Source organism: Furipterus horrens, unplaced genomic scaffold (genome assembly GCF_987537825.1).
Source record: "Furipterus horrens unplaced genomic scaffold, mFurHor1.1.pri manual_scaffold_8, whole genome shotgun sequence".
Classification (NCBI taxonomy): domain Eukaryota; kingdom Metazoa; phylum Chordata; class Mammalia; order Chiroptera; family Furipteridae; genus Furipterus; species Furipterus horrens.
In genome coordinates this window covers 14,856,800-14,876,845 of record NW_028327178.1, presented here as the reverse complement: position 1 = coordinate 14,876,845, position 20,046 = coordinate 14,856,800, and the positions used below count along the sequence as shown (strand labels likewise).

Genomic DNA, 20,046 nt, shown 5'->3' with positions numbered 1-20,046 from the left:
CAAGATGGAACTACTTTAGATGTTATCTTGAAAGTGAATCATTAAAATCAAATACATCTAGAGAAAATGTGCATGGCAAGAATCTAATTTAAGGGCCACAGATGGGTTCACATTATTCGGAAAGGCAGGGTCTACTGGCTATCATTGCAAATTAATCATTCTTATATGTGGTAGGGACTCAAACACATACATATTTTATCATTTATTCCAGGTTTCTTTTAGCCAGTTTTATTTGAATTATATAGTTTGGAGAAAGTATCTTACCATTTGAATTTCAATTGATTTTTCCTGTAACAACAAAAAATTGTCTATCAGTCATTGAATTGTTTTTCCTCTGGAATAATCTTTTTACCATTTAAAGAGTCAAGGAGAAATCATAGGCTCTTTAAATTTTATCCAGTAAAAATGAGAAGGTTCAATACACTGATTAGATCTGCTAGTCCCTATCATAATGTTATTATGCTATCCATTTCTCTTTTTAGATTTAAAGTTTGTTTAGAAAATGCTTTCATCTGTGGACAGAGTAATAATGTGTATGATGAGTGAGGCGATGAGGTTGTTTATTCTTTGATCAAACCATAAACATTAAACTGAAAACAAGCAAAGGATTCTAATTCTTTGGTTTTAGAGGTAACATTATTCTAACTAAAATGTCATCTGTCTTGAAAATGACAATTTCATTTACTTTTATTTTCTATGGAAGTTTTTGGTGAAACAAAGAACTTTTACATTTGTAACATCAAGTACAGTGACATAGAACAGCTACTATAGAAATTATCTTGGAATGTGTATTACTGATCATAAGGCAAATACAGTTATGGAATGAACTAAAATGTACAGTAGTCAAAGCTAGACCTATAATTGCAAATGCATGCAGTCAAGTTATATATCAAATGAGAGTACAATGTTTAAACATGTAATGTTTTATTGGTATCTAAGACAAATTTTGTATGTATATTATATATACATATATATGTAAATTCTAATATCTGAGACTATACCAATTAGTCAAGAAATATATGTACAGATATACATATTTGCACACATATGACATTCAGAGCATCTTCCTCTGTTGTTTGGTGCACATATATGTTCTCCAGTTCTTTATTACTAAGAATTATCTTGTTTCCAAACTGTGTTAAAAATACTAAGGTGATCATTCTTACAAATATATATCTTTGTCATTTATTTGGTTATAACTAAAGGAAACATGTCACAGAAATGGTTATACTCTCTCTAGCAGGGCAAGAATTTGCCTGTTGTCATAAGAGTGCATTCTTTCCTAGCCCCCAATATTTGATTGTCTAACAATTTTATAAAATGGAGCCTCATTTTTTCTAATTTGCATTTCTATTAAATTCAGATTTCTTTTTATAGTTTTAATGTACATTAGCATTTTTGTGAATTGATTAGCAATATTTTTGGCCTTTATACTTTTATTGAAATAGTCATCTTTATTTTGTTGATTTGTAGGAGCTCTTTATATGGGAAGAATAGTAACTATGCTGTGTATGCTTCATGTGTGTTTTGTTGTCACTGTTGTGATTTACTTCTTATGTTTTATTTTTATTTTTATAGAGTACCAAGTCTTTTGCTTATGACTGGTGGCTTTGTTGCCTTTAGGTTTACATTTCTCTTTTAAATGAGCCATTCTATTTCCAAAAGTTTGGATATAATTACATGTTTAATGTGTAGATTAGAAGTAGTATTAATTTTTAATAGATGGACCTGTGTTTATATCTTGAGTCTTTTTGCTCTTTTTGTGGGGAGGAGTCCTCTTGGTAACTGGGAATACATTTTAAAAATTTGCTCACAGCTCTAGTACAATTTAAAACTATTGTAGAAGACATAATTTAATTTAGGACATGGTTATAATACTTTTTTAACTCGTCTACCCAGGCTGTAAAATGAATGTTGATATAATAAAGTTTCTGATATAATCTTTGAATATTTTTATATAAATTAAGTTCACCTTGCAGGACAAGATCTATCATATATGGAAAATAGAATTTTTTAACGTTTTTAAAGTGGGAGATTAGAAAATAACATTATTATCAGTGTTACTCAAATTTAATTTTTAAGAATCTAAGCATAGTTTAAGTTCTTCATAAGATAAAATTTTATAAGAAATCTAAGCCTTAATCATGGATTTTATCAGACTCTTGTTTTTTATTTCAACTTGTGGTCCTTTCCCACATTTAGACTGGCTTTGAACATGAACTTGCACCAACAAACAGATTTTTCAAGTAGGATATAATTTTATAAACAACAAGATAAAGAGAAATGCTGTAGTCTTCCTGAAGAGTTTCAGAGCTAATACACATGAAATATAATTTCAAACATTTACATTACAGAATAAAAATTGAAAGCTCTATAATAATTAAACCTCTTGGAGAAGTTATATTAGAAAAGATTATAGGCAACCTTGTCTAGAATAAATAAACTAGAAATACATTTATGGAAGTATTCTAAGTAATTACCATTTATGTTAATGATTCTGATCTATTAGAATCGCCATCAATATGGTATTGGTGGACATATTCTGAGTACATGCACCAAACTAGGTTCTGGGAAGACTAACAAAGGTTTGAAGTCTAGCTTCCATGGGATTTTAGTACAATTATAAATGTAAACAATCAGTTGTTCATTAGAATGCCTTCTGAATACATTCTTTTCCTACTGCATGTAAACTTGAAATGTGTGAAGATATGAGGAGTTGCTAGTCTCTGCGCTCATAAAAGAAAGAGTCTAAAGCAGTTGTGGCAGGATGGGTTCCGAGGAGGCAGATGCAGAGCCAGGCTCTCTGATGCTTTTGCTGGCTTCCATTGTATTTAAATCCCTGGCACCATGGCGAGCTGAAGAACAGTAGTCTGTCCATTCTTATTTCCAAAATGCCCAGCTTTCTGGTTCAAGAACGATAATCACTGTGTCTGAAAATATATCTGTTTTTTCCTTTATCTACTCATCTTCACCTCATGAACATCTCCCCACATTCAGCACGACAACCCCTAATCAGCTAACATTCAGGAGATTTGCCACTGCCTTAGGTCTAGATTGGTTCATTGTCGGAATAAATGCATAAGTGCATACTTTTAAAAAGTATTTGACTTTTAATCATTAAAGTGCCCAACCTTGGACAAGCCCTGTGCACCGTTCTTACACATGCAGAAGGTAGGTGGAAAGTTCACTTTTCAGTAGAAGGCATTAGGTCTAACATTCACGAGAAAATGAACACATTTTGAACTGTCCAGAAAGGATTCTAGAATCTTTTAAAAAGATGTCTGCAGCAATACATTCAATATACTATTACAACTTTACCTTTGTGTGTAGGTTTTCTGAATTATTTGTCTTATAACATTTCTCGAGAAATATTGGCTAGAATTGGCACCAGCTGGTTCTGTGGAGAAAAATAAGTCTGCTAGGTCAGTCTTTGGTGTATAGTTGAAGACTTGAAACCAAACCTAAGAGTTCAGCATGTCCTTCATGGCATGAGTGGCACATACTTCTTGAGTTTATACTTCTCCCAAATAAATACCTCTGCAAAGAAGTCATTTGAGGCAGGTGTTACTCCTGCAGGGAATTCTCCTTAAGAAACAGGATTCCATATGTTCAGGAAAGCTCTCTCTATTGGTATGAGCATGTCCATCTTAAGCAGGTATGTTCTTTAAGCATGATGGTAGTATCTTCAGAATAGTGCTTATTTTCTACATTTATACATAAAATATACATACATTTTCTAAGACAAAGTCTCTTCAAAATCTGTTCACATGGCTTTTCAAATGTGTATCATTACCTCAACCCTTAAATAATGTGCTGATTCTAAAAATGGTTAAATAATAGACCTAGCTATTCAGTAATTTTTAGAAAAAAATATCTTAAAAAGGAATTAAGAAGACAGCAGACTAAGATACATGGAAAAAGTTAAAAACTGTTAAAAACTATCATTTTGCGATGTGGTGGTATGGAGAAGTCCACACTGGTAGCTCCCTTTATTTAGAAAATGTTTTGAATAATAAAAAAGTTGACTGAGTATCTAGTGAATTAACCAATTACAGTTTCCGGTCCCAGATGTACAACTAAACCACAGCATTAGTAAAGCAGCAACCAAGAGTTGAGGGCCCCTGTGTGCTCTGCCAAGTACTCTCTGGGCATCGAATGGCATGTACAACACAGACCCAGGCCTCAGAGACTCATTAAGTATAGAGACAAGAAGTAGGCAATTCTTAGAAACCTGATGAACAGTTGGGAAAGAGGGAAGCCAGGGGGTCTGAATAAAGATCCCAACAAAGATGAGAGAACGGGCATTGGGAATTATGTGGAGGTAATTGGGCAAAAGTCTAGAACTAAGCGAGGGATGGGGAAAGGGGAGTGGTTTGATGTGACTGAATATTGTGGGCACAAGAGGAATCTGATGGTGGACTTGAAAAATGGCATAGATTCTGAATACCTTGCTCATGTGGTTAGATTTTTTTGTCATAAAGACAATAGAAAGGCATGGAAAGGTTTTTGGGTTGTGACTTAGTAGCTGTTTCATCTTGGCCAGTTATCCAAAAGTTTAATCCTATTTTTTTTTTTTATTTGTAAAGAATGATAACTATTTCCTTGTAGGATTTGGTGACTGCTTGGGTGTGAGAATTGGGAGAGGAATATTTCAGAATAGCAAGACACAGCTTTGCATGCTCTCGGAAATTATAAGAATTATAAGATGCTTGGCCAGCCATTATGAGAAGCCTAAAGCATGATTGCAAAGGTTAAGGAGAAACAGACAGATAAAGTAAAACACCAAATATTAAAATACCCATGCACTCTCTCTGTACCCAATTTTCCTTACCTACAAAATGAACAAAGCAACAACTGGTCCCTACGTAAATGCTCATGAATTGTGGAGGAATCATATAATGATGTCATAATGATACAGATTTTTCTTTGTCAGTCATCTTTAGAGACAGAAACAAAAAGTAGGTTTGAGAAACGGGGGTGATATCAAAATTTGTGGAGCATTTTATATTTTTTTACTTTCCTCTCTGCATCTGCAGCCAGCTATTCGTACTTTCTTCCCCACTGGGCTGTAAGAAGCTTAAAAAGAGATGTCATTCATGTCTTGTTCTTCTTGGCCACCCAAACCTTGGGTTTCTTCTCTGGCTCATCTGAGTTTTAAAAATAAGAAATACACTTGTATGTACATCATACGTAAGTTATCTAACTTTCTATTAAAATATTTTATAAGCTTTTCATTGAGATTCGTGGGTTTTTTTTCATAGAAGAAAGTTATAGATGGAATTGTTCACCCCCCACCCCACATTCATATGTTGAAGACTTAATCACCAATGTGACTGTATTTGGAGACAGGATCTTTAAGGAGGTAACTAATGATGTCATAAGAGTAGGACTCTAATCCAATAGAAATGATGTCTTTATAAGAAGAGGAAGAGATGTCATAGCACTCTGTCTCCCAGTGCAGGCACATAGAGAACAGGACATGTGAAGATACAAGGATAACACAGTCTGCCCGCCAAGTGAGATGTCTCTCCAGAGACCAACCCTGTTAGAACCAGGGTCTTAGACTTCCTTCATGAGCCACCCAGAACCAGGGGTTTTCTCAATTAGACTAACGTAACCACAGAAAGAGTATTTATTCTATGAATCATATTGTTAAAAGGATTCTTGATCCGTTTTATAGAAACATGCGCTACAATAAAGAAGTATATTAGCAATATTTACTACATATTACATAATACTGATGACCTTAAATTCCTACAAGTGTGGAAAATAAAGTCCTTCTTAAAATAGCAATGAATCAAAAAACATTTATCTGTTTATATACTAGGGTATGTGTAGTTCTAAAATTCTTATAAGAGTAATGTCTCCCTGTCTTAGCTTTTCTTCAAAATCATTATCTCATTGTTTAGTAATTTTTAAGTAACAGATACTACTTACATTTTAGATCCTATCATCTTAAATATGTTCCAATTTAGTTATGAGGCAATTGTGCTTCTTTCTTTTCTAAATCAATTATTTGATAAATTCAGTTTACTGCAACAAGCATGTAAATATTCACACCCCTTCAACTCCCAGATGCGTCTAATAATGAAAGCAAACATGATAATTAAACACTGATATGAGTTTGTATCCTTTTATTTTTTTATATGCTTTAGTTTAGTGGGTTTTTTTGTTTGTTTGTTTGTTTGTTTTACTGAAACATCTGTGATATCAGTTGCTAACTTCTCTGCATGTACTATTGGCCAGTTAAGGAAGTCTCCCTCCATTTGTTCGGAGTGAAAGTGGCATATCCACCTCCTATTGAGGTGTGCAATGTCCTCCTTTACAAACTTTCTGGAAAATCACCCATGCTGGGTTTTAGGCTCATTCTTAGCCATAAACAGAAAATAGCTATTATAAAATATATTAATTAAGGTAATACTTGTTTTTCCGTTACAATATGTAACTCTCTTTGAATGGAGCACCCTTGAATTTACATCACTGCTTCTGCCTTAGAAGCAGTCCTCAGATTTTATATCTATCTGTAATTGGCCTCTATTAGCAGCAACACCCCCCTCCACTTACCTATCATATTTAATGATCATATTCATAAAAGCAGTGCCTTAGGTGAATTTATATTGATTACCCTTCACAAGGTAATTGCCGAATGAATCATATTGAAATCAGTTATGAATTTTTCCATGTGGGGATATGATCCCAAATGAAGGCTATAAGTGTGTAACATAAGGCAGAATTAAATTTTAAAAATTCAAAATGGTCTATGAGCTGCTCCTTTCCATCACTTTGTTGATTTCTTATTATAGTTACATTCCTCACCTGAGATTACAGCTGTATAAGAATATGCAAAATTTTATGCAAAAAAATGTTCAAAAGGTTTGAAAGGTCCTGTTGAATTCACATATATAAATATATATAAGTTCAAGTTGTTAGTAATAAAATGATTTGGTATTACAATAGCAATTATATTCAATTGTAGAAATATAGTTGGATTAAGGTAAGGTTTACTAATTCATTAAACAAAGGTTTATTTGGAGGCCTGCTATGTGGATCTCTACTCTTCATCCTGCTTCCACTGGAGAAAACAATTGAGCAGTGTTTTACATTTATCTTTGAGATGGTTATGAATCTATTTTTTTTTCTTGGGTATATAAGGAAGAAAGGAGGGCCCCAGAGGGAAAGGCAAAGGCTATGTACTAATTCAGAGCATTAAAAAGGCAATCTAAGGCTACGATTTTAATTAGCACTGACCATCTCGGCAAGGTGAATTGACCATCTGTGGTTTAGAAGGAAGAAAATTGCTGACAGCGGTGTAGAGCTGCCCAAAGGGGCGTCTCATGCCGAAGTTCTCCTCGCGTACCAGAAGTACACATTATCCCGGAAGGAGTTGCACTCTGTGATAGGACCAGACTAAATTAGACAGGAGCATTTTAATTAAAGTTGACAAGAATTCATGTCAGTTGTACTTGATGATATTTTTAATATACATTTTAAGCATTTTTCTGATTTTATTATTTAATATGTGCAGGTATAATCATCTTATTATAGATTCATCTATAATAAGGTATAGATTCATCTATCGTATGATGTCATATATTTGAGCAGGAACTCATCAGAGAATACCTGGTATTCATACACTTGCAATTCATCCCATATGCCCAGGGCTCCTGCCAATATTGGTGGCCATGTTTCTCAGGGCAGGAAACACCAAGTTGAAAACATGTCCTAAAGTGGTAGACTCTATTAAAGCATTTGGAGTTTCTATCTGTAAGTTGTTTGATTCATTTATTCACCCATTCAACAAATATGTATTGAAAATGCAAAAATTTTGTTGCCTAAATCTTTGGGAGGGGAAAAAAAGCTTTATTGAAATTCCATTCACTGTAATTCACCCACTACACAATTTTACATTCAAAGTGTATGATTTCCTGGTTTTCAGTATAATCACAGATGTGTGCAACCATATCCAACACACCCAATTTAAGAACACCTTCACACCTCAAAAAGTCACCCGTACCCTCTAGCAATCAGTCCTATAGCCATCTAAGCAATCACCAATCTACTTTCCGTTTCTGTAGATTTTCCTATTCTGGGCATTTCATGTGGAAGAAATCATAGAATATGTTGTATTTTGTGACTCGTTTCTTTTAACTTAGCATAATGTTGTCAAGGTTCATCCTTGTTGTAGTATTTCATTCCTTCTTATGGCCAAAGGATTCCATTATAGAAATATAACATGTTTTATTTATTCATTCACTAATTGGTGAGCATTAGGATTATCTCCCAATTATGAATAATTATTTATAAATATTTGTGCACATGTTTTTGGGTGGATCTATATTTTCATTTCTCTTGGATAAAATACCCAGAAGTGGAATTGCTCAGTCATATAGTAATAGTTTGTGGACCCACCAGTGTTCTAAAGTGACTTTACCATTTTACATGGTGTGAGCAATATATAGGTATTTCTATTAATATTTCTCTACATCCTCACCAACACTTGTTATTAGCTAACTTTCTTTTATTCTAGCCATCCTCGTGAGTAAGAAGTGGTATCTCATTGTGGGTTTGATTGGCATTTACCTGATGACCGATGACGTTGAGTTTCTCCCGTGGGTTTATTGACCATTTGTATATCTTTGTTGAAGAAATATCTATTCATATTTTTCGCATATTTTTAATTGGGTTACCTGTCTTTTTATGATTGACTTCTCATGGGCATGTGAGTGTAGGGTGAGGTATACCACTTCCATAGGAACAGGCTAAATGGAATGTCACACAGGGGAACTGCTGAGAGCAACATGAGGTCATTGGGCGAGAATGTTTGAGTTCACGAAGACCGTTTTCCTGTGCTTCATTCTCAAGCTGATACTGCATCATGAGTGCAAACTGCTCTTTAATTGTTAGATCTGACACTGTGCACACCCATGTAGTAACCTTTTCCCTGTCCTGTGCTTCCATAATCTTTTGTTAATTCCACTGTCTACACTTAACACATTGGCCAGGCATTTCCATAGAAACTTATATGATGAGGTGTAATCAAATCACATGTAAGTGAAGTTGGTTTTTCAAGGGCAGAGGAACTGTATCTGAGTCATTTTTATGTCTTTAGTATCTTGCATACTAGTTGGCATGAATTATGCATTTAAGAAATAGATAAGAAATGCAGATTTTTCTCTCAGAATTTAATTTGGATTTCATCCTGAATGTTGAATTTTAGTGTATGAAAAAATATGTTTCATCTATTTATCCCTTTCTTGTGACAAAAAAAAAATAAATCTTTGTACACAATGCTCAGATTTCAAGTCTTTCTCATTTTATCCAAGTTCTGGAAGTTCAGAAAAGCTGTTTTTATGCATGAAGTTTTCACTACACTATAATTAAGATGTGACACAATGTTGTAAATTTTAAACAAATATTTTGGTAGATATTCCTTGTGAAACAGATTTTGAGTACACGCTTGGTATGAATAAAATGGGCAAAATTAAAGGTGGAGCGACTACACAATCTCATAAAGGTGAAGGCTACACCAAAATTCCATGAACTTTATTTCCATATTAGGTATTCATTCCTTTAAAAAATGAAAAAAAAACTACAACGTACAAAACAAAAAATCTCTGAGGTTATCTCAGTTTGGGAAATGTTGGATCAGACAAAGTTAAGCAGGTACATACTACAGAACTTTCCAGAATCTCAAAGAGACTAATGTTAGGAAAACCTAAAGGCTAAAGAGTTCAAACGTGTCTTTCTGACCCAGTGTAAGAGCTACTGTATTTGGAGGCTGAGAGAAGCTTCGGGTGAAGACTCTCCTGTTGTTGGCAGTGTAGCTTCAGTTTGTCTCCTGAGTAATTGCAATGCAATGTATACATTTCTATGGAGACTGCCCATCCAATTTAAATGGGATGTTTTACCATGGTGAACGGGTGTAGTTGATTTTTATCCTTGCAGTTCGGACCCATTGCACATTCTGTAAGAAGAAACATGATGCCATTTTAATCACATCCCGGTGCTTCTCTCCTGCTAAGAAAAATAAATGAGATATTTGTGAGTTTGCATCTGCTGCTTGTGTAGAGGACCAGCACAGAAAATAATTAGCCCGTGATTCTATCATATAATTCAATTTTCCCTTGTTATGTTCTTACTGACGTTCAAAAAGTAGTTAGTGAATTCAACTGCCGAATACTCAGTAATAACACTTTATCACCAATTTATAGTGCATGAAAACAAAAGAAATTTTAAATGAGCTGGGGGATTATGGTATGTGAGTGTGTGTATGTGTGATTCTTAAAAGATGGTGAGCCATACTGGTGTGAGGCTTGTGCAAGTAATATTGTGTTTCTCCATCAGAGTGATAATTTAGCTGGCAAAATACCCCAGGAATTAAGACTCACAAGGTCATTATGTAGATATATGCAGGAAAGTAGAGTGAGAGGAGGAACGTGTTCTTTGTCTGATTTTTTTATTAAACAATTATAAAATAATCAGTGAAATTCTGGCCTCAGAAGAAGATATCCGTGAGTGAGTTTTTCTCCTCGCCACCTCTTCATTCTCTTCCAGGTAAAGAGAGAAGCAGGTCAGTTCTCCTTTTTCACTCCCACGGCAAACTGCTTGGTTGTCTTCTCTTAGACTGAATGCTTTATGAACTCACTATCTCCCCTAAAATCCTGAGCGTTTATATCATTATGACTCTCATCTTTACTCCTCCTTCCACCATGCTACTTCTCTCTCTTCCCCACTAACCGACCCCAGGCTGCAGTGGCGAGTGTTACTGGCAAGCAGCCGTGACCACAGCCCTCAGTCTGTCTCGTGCAATGCACCCATGACACCGAACCTGCAGACTCGTTACAAAGATGCGCCTACGAGAAATAATGCACGCTCAGTGCCACTCCCGTTCAGTGCTTGGGACAGAGCAGGTACTCAGGAAGTGGCTTTGTGCACACGCACTCTTGTTATTATCTGTGCACAAACATCCATCCTCTGTAAGTACTCAAACGGAGAACGGCAAGTCTCATTCAGATCTTGTGCTCCGTCGGAGAGCTCTTGCCATCTCCTGGCATTTCAGGAAAACTCAAAGAGAAAGAAACCGTGATAAAGAGGCATGCTGGAGCTAGCTTTGAGAACAGCAGAACTTTAGCAGGGCAGCACCATTTATCATAACATATAGGATCACTGAACTGAAGTTCTGGAAGTGGGGATGAATGACCTTCGTGAGAGAAGATGAATAAGTTTTGCTGGTTTGGGCTGTGTAGTTTAGAGATCTGGGTATAAATCAAGGTCTGGTACTTAGGAAGCATTAAGTAAATATTAACTGTTTTTTAAAAATTTGAACTGAAAAATATTACAGGCTTCCTTGAGAGAGCTTACAAATATGCTACCATTATTTATGCTTTACCAGAGATTATGCAAAAACTGTTAACATTATAAGTTATTAAGAAAATCATCCAGAAAATAAGTACTTATGATTAAGCTAGCTTCAGATAGAAAGGATTATTTATCATTCACATATACAATACATGTGAAAACTGTCAAACTAAGTAAACAAAGTTTGGTTTAATGAGCATGGCCTCAGGGTTACAATACATTAAGCCCTGTCATCAGCCTTGTGCCCTTGTTTGTTTATACCTTACATTAAATGCATTACAGTTAAACATCCAGAGTGCATTTCAATCTACCCCCTTCTCTCCATCCTGAGTTACTTCACTCTGAAATCAATACTTTCACCAGTTACCTGGAGCAGGCCTCCTACCTCCCATCGTTCTTCCAGTCTTTTCCTTATTGTAACCAGTATCACCCAGAATGGTCATGTTAATAGGTTACTCATAACATAGGATGTCCCTTCTTAGACATGAAATTCTCAAGATCCTTTGATTTTTTTTTTTTTTTAGACTAAACTAAAAACTTCTTCCTGCATCCTTCCAACCATTGTGGGATTTAGCTTGCATTCACTTTTCTAACTGCATCACTCTTCTGTTCATTAGGTTCCACCCTTGATGACCTCCTGCCTTTTTCTTGAACAAGCCAAACAATTTCCACTTCGAAATATTTCTTTGTAAATCTCTTGCCCTAGCTCATATCACAAACAACACCGTCTTACAGGATTTGTCCTTGTGCATTTTGACTAAATCATCCTCTCCCAGTTTCTGTGTTCCATCATCCTCTTTTGCTTCCTTTGTAGTACTTATTACAATTTGTTATTTTATATGAATTCGCTCAATCTTTTTGTCTCCACCAGAGCAGAGTTATTATCTGTTTTGTTCAGTATTATGTCCCCAAAGATGAATCAAACAATCAATAAATCTGTTCAATTAATGATATGTTGTTATAATCATTTGTATTGATGTTTTCATAACCCACATTTATTGGGCATGTGTTCCAGGCAATGTGCCAAGTTATGTGCTTCCTTATTTACTAATCTCGAAATTCTGCAAGGAAGTTATTGCTTTTATCTCTCCTCTAAAGATAACGAAATTGAGGCTTATCATCAGTACTGCTGTTGAAATTGGTATCTTCGTTATCATCTATTCACCATCATCATCAGTTCAAGAAGCAGATGTAGAATTGATGTTGCTTGCCTTTCTCATACAGTGGATAGAAGAAGGAATGGGGCCCTTAGGTATAAAAAAAAGCCCATCAAGACGATCCAAGCAAGCTGATCAGAAAGGAGGGTCATCAAGGGATGGCTTTCAGCAAGCAAAAAGCAGAAGGAATTCATGGATGTTGTCTAATTCTCAAAGTTTGGTCGCCAAGCCAGCAACATTGGCATTACTTGTGAGTCTCCTGTTAGAAATGCAGATTCATTGGCCTTGCCCTGACCTACTGGGTCAGAATCTCTAGGGTTGGGGCCAAGGCAATGGTTTCTAAATAAGCCTTCAAAATGATTTTTAACCAACTGTTTTAGGGAAAGGAAGCCCAATCTGGCAATTAACAAAGGAAACAGGAAATTCACAAGAGAAAGACGAGATATTCATGTTCAAAAACCAAACCAAACAGACAAAAGCTGGGTTAGCATGTCATGCACACAACATGGGCCTGTTATTAAAATTGGAATAGAGGAAGGAACTTAATCATAAGAAAGAACAGTCAAGGTAGATAACAGGGCAGGAAATCAGAGCAGGACTAGACAGCATTTAGGTGGACTTGATCTTCTCACCTGCAGCTCTTGCTCATGTTCTTGAAATTCCCCTCTGGTACATGGGATTAGTATCAGAACATGAGATTGGACTGAGCCAAAAGTAGAGTAAAAACTGCTTCACTGTGACTCCAGTTATATTGACTGGAAGAACGTGGACCTGGGGAGGAAGTTGGGCCATTATGACTGTACTGAGACAGATCTGTACGTATGCGGACGAGTCAAATGCTGTTCCAACAGATGAGATGGATAGGTCCTGCAAGAACATTTTGAAATGCTGTGTGAATAGGCAAAATGCTAGTGGATAAATTTCAGCTGTGGAAAGTATAAGGTAATGTATCTGGGGAACTATAATTCAAACTACGCCAATAAATTGAATTCCTTCTGCTATTACTTGTGTCTAGATAAAAGGTATCTGAGTCTATGTCAACTATCTCTTGAAGACAGTCAAGTGTGGAATGACAGTTCAAATAGTTAACCAAATGCTGGCAATAATGATGATAAAATTGAAAAAAATATGTATATAATTTTGTTGAATCTTTAAACAGAACTAAGAATTTTTTTTGTAGTTGGAGTAGAGTTCATATTCTATTCAGTACATTCCATTAAGGTTATAAAACAGAAAAGCCCAACGTTTAATGGGCATGATTAAAGGAAGGAAATAATAAGAACAGCTGAAAAATTTTAGTTCAGAAAAATGATGGGTGAAAAGAAACATCTAATTTATGTCCATGAAGGACATCAAGTAATGGAACATGGATATGCTCAACAAATTTAAGAATACTCTAACTAAGAGAACTCTCTTGAAACATAAAGATAATTTTGTGACCAAAGAAAAAAGTGTAGGGCTTCTTTATACAAAAGTAGCTTTACAATTGTTAGTATGCATAATATTTTATTCTTGTATTATTAATTATTGTATTATTTTTCATACAAACAAATGTAAACCTACTTTTGCCCCACCCTGTGTTCTTAATGGTATGTTCATTGATGTTGTTCCTCATGAGGGAGTTTACAAACTAGAAAGATAATAAGGAACAAAAATATTTATGAAAAGTAAGATTCAAAATTGTTTATAAAATGGAAGCTTTAGATTATTCTGGGCATTTCATTAATGGTTAAAAAAAGACATTATTTACAGAAATTCAAAATTGGGAATTCTCTTAAATAAAGCCCAAGAATTAAAGATGGATACAGTGTTACAGTTTTGGACAAACACACACATATATACACATATGCATATACATGCATGAATTTATATTTGCTTTCTTATAAAATAAAATGTTTCATCACTATGAAAGAAATATGTACACAATAAATGTAGGTACATTTGAAAATACAGGCAAGTAAATTTTAAAAAATCACACACAGCTTTGTTATCCAAAGATGTTTACTATTAATATTATACTGTACTATTTTCTACATATATTTGTAATTTTCATTTATCTCACTTGTTATAAGTATTTACTGCCTCAAGGATTTTGCTACTAACCATGTGGGCTGTTGATTTAATATAGACATTTTAAAATCATAATAATGTGAAAACACTAATATGCTGTGAAATTCAGTTTACTAGTATATAGGATTTTTGTTTTATATTCAAAATGAGTTTAGACTCTGGACTTACTGTTTTATTTTTTTAAATCTGACTTTAGTAGTCAAGTTTATAACACACATGAAATTAACTAGTTTTCTAATTCTGCATTTTTATAAATATGCCACTTCATTTGTAATGTTTTTTTGATTGTTTGTTTCATATGTTTTAATACTATTCTGTGGAATAGGTAAAGAATATTTTAGGTGTATCTTTTAATAGCATATAAGTGTCTCATTTGTTTGTTTATATCTACCCAATTTGAAATACTTTACACTCCTTCATATTTATTGTCACCCACTATTTCAATTATCATCACTAGATATTTGAAATAGAGTGGTCAAGGTTGAATAATGGTATTGCTATCTAGCTATATTATAAATTTGTATAAAGATTTAAATTGATAGAGGATTTAAAACACTTTTATAATGCCTGACCCAGAGTAAGTATTCAAATTATTATTGTTGTTGTGATTATTTTCTCTGTTTTATTTTATACCTCTGGCTTTTACTTGAATACCATTTTGGTGTTTATTCTTTGCTTATGTCTTCTACTGTACAGATTTTTTTGTTTTAATTTTTGTAGTAACTCAGAAGATAGAAACACTATTAAAATTTTTACAGATAATTAACTAAATTGATAACAATAGTTACATAAATGTATACTTACAAATATGTATATATTCTACAAAGATGTAATTACAGTTCCAATATATTATATTCAATGTTGTATCATTGTTTCTTAAATTGCAGAATACCACCACAATTTTTGCTATTATTACTAATAGTGAGGCAGGTAGGCACATATGCTTATTCTTGTGATAAAGAGAAGATATCCAAGTGTAGGTATTTTCAATGAATTTTTCAAGGATGCCCAACTAGTGTACATGATATGGGATTTAATTGTAAATGAGGATATGCATGTTTGTCTCGATGTAGATGTAGATGGATATTATTGGGGGGATGTTTATTTTATTCTGCCTTGAAGATGATCCACTCATAAATAAATCAGATTTATATATTATGTTCAAGCTATGCTGCCTATTTCTCCCTGTACTTGACATACCTATTCATATAATGTAGTCTTCTTATATTCCGTATGGGATATATCCTTTCTCTTTCTCTATATCTTAAATTGTCTGTCCTTATTTCTTTTATTTTATGTTTTCTTTTTTTGAATGGTTTATCTTAATTATTTTTAATAAAAAAGGAGTGTAAAGTTACTAATAAAACAAAACTTCAAACAGCTCAGCAATGTGTAAAATGAAATGTAAATTTGCTCCCTCTAATAAAATCCTATTCCCACTTGCTAAAGACAAACACCCTTAAGAGTTTCTCACATCTTTGACAATCTTTGCTAGAAACTACAGATCAGAAAAAAAGCCCATGATATACCCAGAGAGAGAAGACCCTAGTTCAAAATATGATTTTCCTACTATGTCTTTAAAAGGTAGTCGATTGATATCACAGGAAACTGGTCTTTCAATTGTAAAATTGGTTAATAATTTTCTCCTACTTAGGCCCTAGGCCTTTTTGATGACTACATAAAGCAAAGTAGGATATGGGAAGTTAAAAGTCCATACAAATTGGAAGTTATTTCATTTATTGTATAAAAATCATCCTTCTCGGTTCAAATACCCCTTTTACTCTGCATAGTGTTAGGCTTTGTTGAACTTAGATTCATTCTCATGAATTGAACCAATTTACTCATTTAAAAATTAACAATTACTTTTAATCAACCAGAGTAATATCTTGCTTATTTAAAATCCCATAGAATCGCATTTGTACCTTCTCAGGGTTTGTAACTGAACAAAAAAAGTGGAGGTTTAGCTGCCTGCCACCACAGAAGCTGAACTCGTGAGGCAGTTGCTGGTGCAAAAGGAAAGGGGTTTCATTCAGGTGCTGTACGATCTGGGAGAATGGCGGCCTCCTGTTTCAAAGCCCATCTTCCCAGCAAGACTAAGACAAAAACTAATGTCCGGACTTTCTGCTCCATTAAAGTACAGTCTTTTGAAACCCGTAAGCAGCTGCTGAGCAGTTCTAGTCCCCATCCAGGTGGCTCTGCTTATTCTTAGAAAATGTCCATTTCAGCCTCCCCGCTGGAGCCTGCAAGGCCATGGACCATATGGCTCCCAGGGCCACATGGTCACATGCTCCCAGACAAGACAGTGCATGAACACATGGGCATAGAGCATCACCAGGTGGGAAAGAGAGGGAGAGGCTCCCTCCTGGAGACCATGGGCCATGTGGATCTAAAGCCATGTGACCCATGGAGAGAACAGGTGAGTTCAGGTCATGAGCAAGAAAGAGTCATGAGTAAGAGAGCTCTTTCTTTGTTCTCCCGGGCTTATTTAAGCTTGGCTGTGGGGCAGACCAGGTGCTTTCTCAAAATGACCAGTCAACTTCCCAAACTTTTGCATGCTTCAGGTGGGCCCACCTCCCCACCAATCGCTTCTTACCTTAGGCTAGACTGACAGGCCTCTTTGGTCCACCACTTCCCCTGCACCATTTTGACTTCTATGGTACACGTGCTTGTATTCCCCTGGTCCCACTCCCAGTTTGTTGGGCGATGGGAGGGCTTTTTCTTTATCCAGTTAGTATTTCTAGCTTTCCATGCACTCCGTGTAAGAGTCTCCTCCTGCCTCTATCTTGGCCAATCAAGGAGACTCCCCCACGCTCACAACAGATTGTTAACTGGTAACAGTTTCTTATACCATTCTCCTCTATGCTGTTTCACCTGGTAAGGCATCCTAAATATCTCTCTCTACATTTCCTCAACTACACCCAACATTCCTTTTTAAAGAAGATGTACTTATGAAGTATTTAAGTGCTAAATAGATTAATAAATAAACAGATGGGTTAAGTATGAAAGTATTTCAGAGTTGTTGTGCAAGTCATTCTGCACGCTCAGATAACAAGCCTTAATTACAGGTCTTTGCATGCCCTCCCCCCTCCCCACCAGTGGCCACCTCTGGTGTTAGAGCTGCACCTACAGTGGGACATCAATGCAGAGCATCAGCTGACTACTTTCTCTGGGCTGTCTCTTTGACCGGGACATAACGTATTGAGTGGTTCCTGCTGAATTCCACTTGCATCTGCCAGTTCCATTTGCCAGTGGATCCCTTTAGACTTTCCAGAGCAGGGGCCTGCCTGTCTATACTCACTGAGCCATTCAAATACAGCACTAAAGACAGAACATATAGCTTATTCATTTGTATCACTTACTTTCAAAGCTTCCTGAATGAATGGTTCTGGCTAAATTTATTTTGGTGCATTGACTAAAGTAGACAGAAAGCTTCCTGCCAGGCAGTTGTATTTACCACACAAATTTGTCAGCTGAACCAAACATTTCGGCGTGTTCAGAGCAAAAATTTGAACGGATTGATCTACAGAGCTCCAACATTATGAAAAAGATGAAGATACATCAGACTACATAACAGTGTCTGCCCAACTACAAAATGATCACTAAATAAATGTTTTCATAGGACCTATGGTGTTGCCTCCCCCACCTGCTTACCGGGTTCACAAAAGCAATCAGGCGCTTTCGTGAGTGTTGGCATGTTTAGGCTAAAACACAATGGTGGTGTTAGAAGTAATTTTGAGATGCCCTGATCTGGTTAAATTACGCAGCAAAAATGTTATTATAAATCCTGAGCAAAATCACGGGATACAGTGGTCCTTGAATTCTTATTTCACCTTTAACATCACCTCTATCTTCTATGTGTCAACTTCACTCTCTGTAAAATGAGAATTACTCATTTCCATCATGTTGCTATCATACTGTTTTCATAATTTAACATTAGGCTTGCAACAAAAATCTTTGCAACTTAAATGCCATGGGGACCCCCTACACCTTCTGGTGTAAACCTAGCAGATATAGCAAAAAATGGATCCTTCTAAATAACATAACCATTTTTGATAGACTGGACAATTATCACATTACTAGTTATTTTTAGTGTCTTTTGGACATAAGGTAATCATCATACTGGTTGTAATTGTCATAACAATTACCAACTTTGTGTAATTTGTCATTTCATCATTTCTTACACATGCAATTTCATTTAGTCTGACTTCTTCTATTCTATCAGTAGTCTTTTGGGGAACAATTAAGTAAATAAAATCAAGTTTTCAAACACTTAAAATTACATCCAGGCAGTAAACATTTATTTTGCAAGTGAATCTAAAGAACACTTATTGAAAAGGATAGGAACATACTTGAGGCTGGTCCAATGATTCCTTATGGATTTTGCAGTCTCCAAGGCAGATTAATATCCTAATTCTTTCCAAAGAACTATTGCCAAATTTTATACATCCAATCACTCAAGAAGCAATTTTTTAAAGCTGCATAATTTAAATAAATTTAATAATAATATAAATGGAACAAGTGGAGTTCATTCTATTCTTAGTCTCCTATAAGTCTCTTGTAGACTCTTCATTATGTACACAGAAGAGCTGTATAAATATTTTAATTTTGGTTTCTAATTAACCCATAGTTGATGAACAGCTTAAGTTAAGACTGGATGTTCTAACTATCGTATCGGCAGCCGTCCGTCTCTCGAGACGATGGTGTAGCTTCCTAAGAGTCTATCTGCACCGCCGAGAATGGTTGTGCAGTCGGACTCGGGAGTGACACGGTATCTGTCTCCTCCCGTGTTGAATCAACATCTTGCGATGACGCTGGAGTGTCCTCTCCAGTGAAGCTGAAGCTACAGAGCCTGGGCAGGGTGATATGGAGGGTCTGCTGTTGCCCATGCAGCAGACCCCCCCTCTCTTCGCAGCTGAAGGGTCCAAGGGAAAGACGGAGTCAATACAGCTTGGCTTCAGGTGCGCCGCAGGAGTTGCCGGTGTTGACTACAACGTCAAACCGCCTTAGGGACTCCGGCTCCGGATTTTCTGTCAGGGTTTACTCCCTTAGCCTTTCCCCTGAAGAGGTATGCCGCAAGGCAGCGGAGGTTTTTTGGAGTCAGAGTTTTCCTTCTCTGATGTGCCCTGACTGGAAGATCCCTGGCTGGTTTGGCTCAGTGGTTTGAGCGTCGGCCTGCAAGCTAAGTGTCGCTGGTTCGATCTTCGATTGATGTTCTAACTACTACTTTAAAAAATTCACAAACATTAGGTTTTAGAGTAGTTTTAGGGTCACAGGAAATTTGAGCAGAAAATATTAGAGGGTTGCCATATACTTCCACTCCCCAAAATTTCCACACATGCACAAACTCATCCACAATAGATATCACCCACCAGAGTGGTACAGTTGTTACAACTGATGAACCAATTTTGACAGATCATTATCACCCAAGGTCTATAGTTTACATTAAGGTTTGTTCTTAGTG

The 20,046-nt window shown here is 35.7% G+C and overlaps 1 protein-coding gene across 2 annotated transcripts in view; it reads left to right on the top strand.

Moving 5' to 3' along the window:
• Nucleotides 1–20,046, top strand: part of DCC (DCC netrin 1 receptor) — a 1,006,514-nt gene that overhangs the window by 498,654 nt on the left and 487,814 nt on the right. The gene's annotated exons all lie outside the window — the stretch shown is intronic.